Source organism: Helianthus annuus, chromosome 7 (assembly GCF_002127325.2).
Source record: "Helianthus annuus cultivar XRQ/B chromosome 7, HanXRQr2.0-SUNRISE, whole genome shotgun sequence".
In the NCBI taxonomy this organism is placed as follows: Eukaryota; Viridiplantae; Streptophyta; class Magnoliopsida; order Asterales; family Asteraceae; genus Helianthus; species Helianthus annuus.
Window position 1 is genome coordinate 75,842,637 of NC_035439.2, and position 6,648 is coordinate 75,849,284.

Here is a 6,648-nt window from a genome sequence, read left to right on the forward strand (position 1 = left end):
CTCGAGAGCGGCATGGAACTTATTCCTACCATAAGCTTGCCAAGCAATCAATCCTCCTCCTTTTTAACTATATACCTTTGTAAATATCAAGAGGGCTTTTTGGGTGAAGGGTTAGGCTTGGGCTAAAGTTGGGTGGTTTGGTTAGTGGTTAGTAAAAGGGCGAAAAGCGTAAAAAGCGTCGGTTTTCGTGAAACACTTTGTTTTATTGACTTTTTATTTTGAAGTATTTCTCCAAACAAGCTTTTTGTTTTAATAGCCTTGTTTGTTTATTTCTAACTTCATCATCATTTTTTTTGTCACACGAAAAACCGAGCTTGTTACTAAAATAAAGGGTGAAAATAAAAAGGGTTTTTGGTGGGTAAAAAGGGTTTAAGGGTAAAGAACTGAAAGGTTTAGGCTCAAAGGGGTTAACTAGGGGGATTTTGGGTAGGTGGTAAAAAAAATTGAAAAATAATGGTGTAGAAAAAAAAAATGGTTAGTCCTAATGCCTCCATCATTTATTTACTTGGGTTTAAGTTGGTAAGGACCGGGAATGAATCGTCGTGGCAAGTTCTAGAGTCGTAAGAACCAAGCGGCTATTCACACAAGAAACGAAAAATGATCATTTAGTCTTAAAGATGTAAATTTGTATGCTCAATAAAGGCTCAAAACTCACTTTTGTGGGGATGGGTTTTTTTAAGTGATCAAGTATATATAATCAAATTTTTAACTAAACTTGTCATGTCGTTTCATAATTTTCTTATGTTGGTTCTTGTTATCACGACGATATCGGTTGTAAATTTGTAAAAATACAACCTTATTAATCCTAGGGTTCCAAACTTAAACTTTAGACAAGTAAAAAAAAATTTTTTTTTTTTTGAAAAAAATTTGCGGTATTTAGCGGTTCCAATAGAGTTTTGTGTAAGGCTTGTTAATAGGATTTGCAAAATTTCAAGGTTTTAGCTTCCCCCCCACACTTAAATTACACATTGTCCTCAATGTGTCCCAAAAATAAATTTTTAGGTTGATTGGATGTGTAATGTGGTGTTAAAAAGCAAAGATTTATGTTACTGGCAGTCTGGACACGACCCCGTGGGGACCGGACACGGCCCCGTGTTCAGGTGCCAGTAACAAAAATTAAAGAAAAGAAATAGAAGCCTGGACACGGGGGCGTGTCTGGTGAACACGGCCCGTGTCCAGTTACCTGAACTGGGCAATTTTCTGCAGGGGGTTCAGCACGGGGCCGTGTTGGTTGGACACGGCCCGTGTTGAACCTTCTGTAATGGAGAAATTCCTGTCGGGTTGCCTTGTTCTTGTGCATGGGGCCATTTTTCTCGTTCCCCTTTTCATCCTTTACCACCATGAGTGTGTTTTATTCCTGCAAAATTAAAACAAAAAAAACTAACTAAGGATAGTTCCGCGGAATGCCTCTGTGGTGCGCCACGTTTATAAGGGTCCTTGGCTAGACCCAATGTGAGGTTATATATTTTCTGAGTGGGATGTTTGGCATCCCATGTTACACCGTCGGAGAGCCGCATCCAAACTCGAATCAATAACCTTCATGTAGTTGACCGGGTCGTCGTCTTCTATTCTCTTCCCAACTCCGAATTTTACTTCATCATCCCCGTACCTCAAGGTGAGCGTTCCATCATTCATATCTACCACTGCTTGTGCGGTGGCAAGAAATGGTCTCCCTAGTATGAGGGGGACCTCGGTGTCTTCCTCCATATCGAGTATGACAAAGTCGGCCGGATAGACGAATTTGCTTACCTTTACCAGGACATTTTCGATGACACCTTGCGGGAATTTGACGGATCGATCAGCAAGTTGTATGCTCATTTTTGTAGGACTTGTTGTTCCTAGTCCGAGTCTTTTAAACATAGATGAGGGCATGAGGTTAATGCTAGCCCCAAGATCGGCTAGTGCATTACGAACGGGGGAATCCCCGATAGAGCAGGGAATCGTGAAGCTTCCGGGATCGATCATATTTGGGCATTTGGGTTAGGACATCAATAAAAGGAATATTGACATGCAATTGTTTTAACAGACTTTCGAATTTTGCGAATTGCTCATTGGTCTTTTGACGAATTAACCTACCGGGGTACGGAACTCGAGGAGCCTTGGCAGGCTCTGATGACGGAGGGGAGTTCTTTTCCTGCAGAGGCGGGGGTACAGTTTCTTCTGTCAGCGGTGGCGCCTCCGCAGGCCCCATGGTGCGGTTTCGTAACGTGATGAGATGAACTTGCGCTTTTGGGTTTGTTTCGGTATTGCTTGGTAATGCACCTTGTGGTCTCTCGGAAAAATTTTGAGCTATTTGATTTAATTGTTTTTCTATGTTTTGAATACTAGCTTGTTGATTTCTAAAATTTGATTCTAATTGTAGAAACCTTTCTGAGTTTTTCTTTTCAGTGTCGGAGATGAGGCGAGATATAGTATCTTCAAGCCTTTCTCGTCCACCTTGTTGTTGAGTGAAATTTTGTGACTCATTTCTTGGTTATTGAAAGTTTGTTCGTTGGGTTTGTTGGTTACTACTATTGCCGGGCTCTCTGCAACCAAGGTTTGGGTGGCTTCGCCATCCTTGGTTGTAGGTGCCCGTTGGAGGACCCGACGGCCTAGGTCTATTATCAATGTAGCTTACCGACTCTTGTTGATCTTCCGTTTCTTTCATACAACTCCAATTTTCATGTGGCCCACCACACCCTTCACAAGCCATAACCGAGACTGTTTTTGTCATTTCTAATTTTTTTATTTTTGAAGAAAGGGCCTTGATTTGGGCTTGCAAAGAAGTGCTTTCACCAACCTTATGCGCGCCCGGGGCAATAGATTTATTGCCTCGGGGAGTGTGCCACTGAAAATTGGTTTGAGCAATTTCCTCAATTTGGTTATATATTTCATGCGGGCGGCGATTACCTAAAAGTCCCCCGGAGCTAGAGTCAAGTGTCTGCCTTGTGTGTGGCAACAATCCATTATAGAAAGTGGATACTTGTTGCCATATCGCAAGGCCATGATGTGGACACTTGCGTAATAGTTCCTTGAACCTTTCCCAAGTTTCATATAAGGATTCCCCGTCCTCTTGTGAATATGTATTAATTTCAGTCATTAATTTAGCCATTTTAGCGGGAGGGAAATACTTATATAGAAATTTTTGGGCTAGTTCATCCCAGGTGTTTACCGATCCAGCTGGGAGGGCGTTGAGCCAAGCTTTCGCTCGGTCTTTTAGTGAAAAAGGAAACATTCGGAGGCGGATGGCGTCATTTGATGCTCCATTGATCCGAAAGGTATCACATATTTCTAAGAAATTAGTAATATGTAGATGGGGATCCTCGTCCGCAAGCCCATGGAAGGTTGCGGAGTTTTGGAGCATTTGTATCAAATGCGGCCGAAGTTCGAAGTTATTGGCTTCAACATTCGGTGCATTGATAGCAGCGTCTAGGTTACCTACGGTGGGTCGTAGATAATCCATGAGGGTACGTTGGTCCGCCATAGGTGGATTCCCCGAAACTTTCTCTTGGTTTTTAGCTTTTAGTCTTTTTCTGAGAAAGCGTTCGGGTTCTTCTAGAGGTTCTTTTATGTCCTTATTAGAACTAGAGCTCATACACTACGTAGGATGGCGTCTGGTTCCAAGTCCTGCAATAAAAACAGAAAAGAATGCTGGTCAGAAGGTTCACCACAGCCCCGTGCTCAGCGAACATGCCCGTGGTCGTAGTTACAGTGATTGTTTTCCAGATCCCAGTTACTGGAAAGTTGGACACGACCCCGTGTTGCACCGACACGGCCCCGTGTTCAGCCTTCTGTAACTTGGAAAATTAAAAACTGCCAGTAACGATGTTGGGCACGGCCCGTGTCCGACCAGGCACGGCCCGTGCTGAGCTCTGCAGAAGCTGAAAAACTAAGAAAATCCTAAAAAATTAAAAAGAAAAATAAAAATATGATTAGGCCGTTGATTCCTAACTTTCTTAAAATCCTTGTGTCCCCGGCAGCGGCGCCAAAAACTTGATGTGTGCGAAGTGTAATATAATTTAGATGTATATTTAAGCCCTTTTTACACTTTTAGCCAAGTTTTAAATTTATAAAACACGATATTTACTAACACTAAACACACATATGGGCAAGTGCACCCATCGTGGACGTAGTATAGTGTTGGTAAGATACCGAGGTCGTCCAAGGACACAAGAGCTTTTAGTACCGGTTTATCCTCAACGTCTAATCAAATCAAAAAGTTAGAAAAGGTTTTTTAAACTAAGAAAATAAAAACTAACTAAATGCTGAAAAATAAAATAAAAATAAAAATAGATAGACAAGATGAATCACTTGGATCCGACTCGTGTATTAGTATAACCTTTGATTATTTTCGCACTTTTGCACTTGTTTAAGAGATTATCTTAGTTATTGTAGTAGGCCCCTCTTTTGAAGGCGACGTTACCCTCAACCCAGTAGTTTGAGTCAGCAAGGATACAATCCTAAAGGGTCGGATTATTGAAAGATAATGAATTAAGTTATTAATGCAAATTATGGTAGGCCCCGCTTTTGGCGGTGACGTTACCCTCGACTAAGTAGTCTGAGTCAGCAGGGATACAGTCCTAAATAGCCGGGTTATAGTATTAATAGTAGTTAACTTATGAGGGGGTCAAAGAGTTTGGATCCCCTCCATCCAATACCTATGGGCATTGAAGGAGATCCTACTAAATTTGACCCAGGTCCCTTGCAGGACCTCTAAACGCTGAACAAGGGCAAGACCCTTACCAAACCGTTCCCTTAACCCCCGACCATGTAGCCAACATACCTCCATATAGACCGTGGAGATATGAATGGTGAAAATCTTTTATTTTATATAGACAGTAAAATAATGCCAAGACACCACGGACAAACGATAAGGAAAGATCACCTTCAACATAAGTAACTAGTTATTAAAGTCATTAATACAAAACCAAATAAAAAGTGCAAAAGATTAAAAATAAAAAGTATTATACTAAACACTTGTCTTCACCAAGTGATGTAAGAGACTTAGGCAAACATGGCCTTGATTGTCAAGAACTCTTACGATCAATCTTGGATCCCGAGACGACTCACACACTCTATGAAGGACAATGGATGATGGTGGTGGATGATGGTGTTATGGTGGTGGTGGGTGGTGGATGAAGTGTGAGAGAGGTGGTGTGCCAAGGGATGAGTTGAAATGAAACCAAGCACTCCTATTTATAGGCTGAACAGAAGGCTGGGCACGGCCCCGTGTCCGCTGGACACGCCCCCGTGCCCGTCTGACACTATCTCTCTTCATTAATTGTAATTCGCAATTACAATTAATGCGCCTGTTGTACTTTCGCCATGCCCCCGTGCTCACTGGACACGGCCCCGTGGTGGGCAATAGAAGCTTGTATAGGTTTGTCTTTTCTGCTGCTTCTTGGGCACGGCCACGTGCTGGCTGAGCATGGGGCGTGTTCAGTCTTCTGACTTCTCTTTTCTACTTAGGAGGATGCCGTTGAGGGGTCGGGCGATCCGCTTTTGTTCCTTTTCTTGTATTTATGTTAGATTTAGCTGTCTTTTTGCTTCTTTTGTGAATTTGAGCTCATTTCATCCTGAAAATTCAAAAGGAAGACAAAAACACTCTTTTTCCAACATTAGTACTTAAAAAGGGTTAGTTTTATGCCTCATTTGATGTAATTTATATGTTGCATTTTACACACATCAAGTATGTAGTAGTCTCGGGATCCAAGATCAATCGTAAGAGTTCTTGTTAAACAAAGGTCATGCTTGGCTAAACTCTCACTTGGTGAAGACAAATCTTTTATGTATTACTTTTTGATTTCCAATCTTTGGCTTGTTTTTATGTGGGTATGTATTAATGACTTTAATAACTAGTTTTCTATATTGAAGGCGAATTTATCTAACCATTCTCCGTATGTTGTTGATTCACATATTCGTGTCTTTACGGTCTATATAAAGCACGTTAACTACTTGGAAGGGGGTTAGAAGCACATTAACTATTCATGCCTCTTTAATTGTCTGGATGTGCACGCAATTACTTTCGCACGTTGCACCAGTTCACATCCTAGTCCTAATTTAGAAGCATCACAATAGACTGTAAAATCTCAATTCCTTCTAGTAATGCAAGTATCGGTGCATTAGTTAACTTTTGTTTTAAGGTTTCAAAGGCTTCTTCTTGCTTGGGTCCTCATTCCAATTTGAACAATTTACAGGTTAACTTGACTAACGGAACAACTATCTGAGAAATGTCTTGAATAAACCTCGATAGTATCATGCTAGTTGTTAGTGCATTACGTCTATTGACTTCGTCTTGCATCATGTAATAGAATAGGATAGATTAGAATAATCAGTGCACGAGGTTCGAGAAACGAAATTAGGTGGATAAGCAAGAGGTTCCGCTTATATGGACATTGTCCATAAAAGCGAAACCATAAGTGAGTAGTTTCGCTCATATGGACATGTCCATATAAGCGAAACCTGCCCAACTATATATAGGTGCATTGTTTGCTCATTTGGTAACGGATTTGGAAATTGTAACGAAGTGCTGCCAAATTGCTTTCAGGTTGTAAACGTTGTTAAATCAATCAAAGAAGCATTATAATTAGTTTGAGCGTCCATTTCACTGATTCCGCCTTTGAATCGGATTCACAACTCTTCTGATTGACTCATTCGGGTTCAACAACG

At 41.2% G+C, this 6,648-nt stretch overlaps 1 non-coding gene across 1 annotated transcript; it reads left to right on the plus strand.

The window, feature by feature from the left end:
* The first annotated feature begins 2,978 nt into the window (after positions 1-2,978).
* On the plus strand, positions 2,979-3,085 carry LOC118480842. Its single transcript, XR_004863823.1, has one exon. It is a non-coding gene; the product is annotated as a small nucleolar RNA R71 (small nucleolar RNA).
* The last annotated feature ends 3,563 nt before the right edge of the window (positions 3,086-6,648 follow it).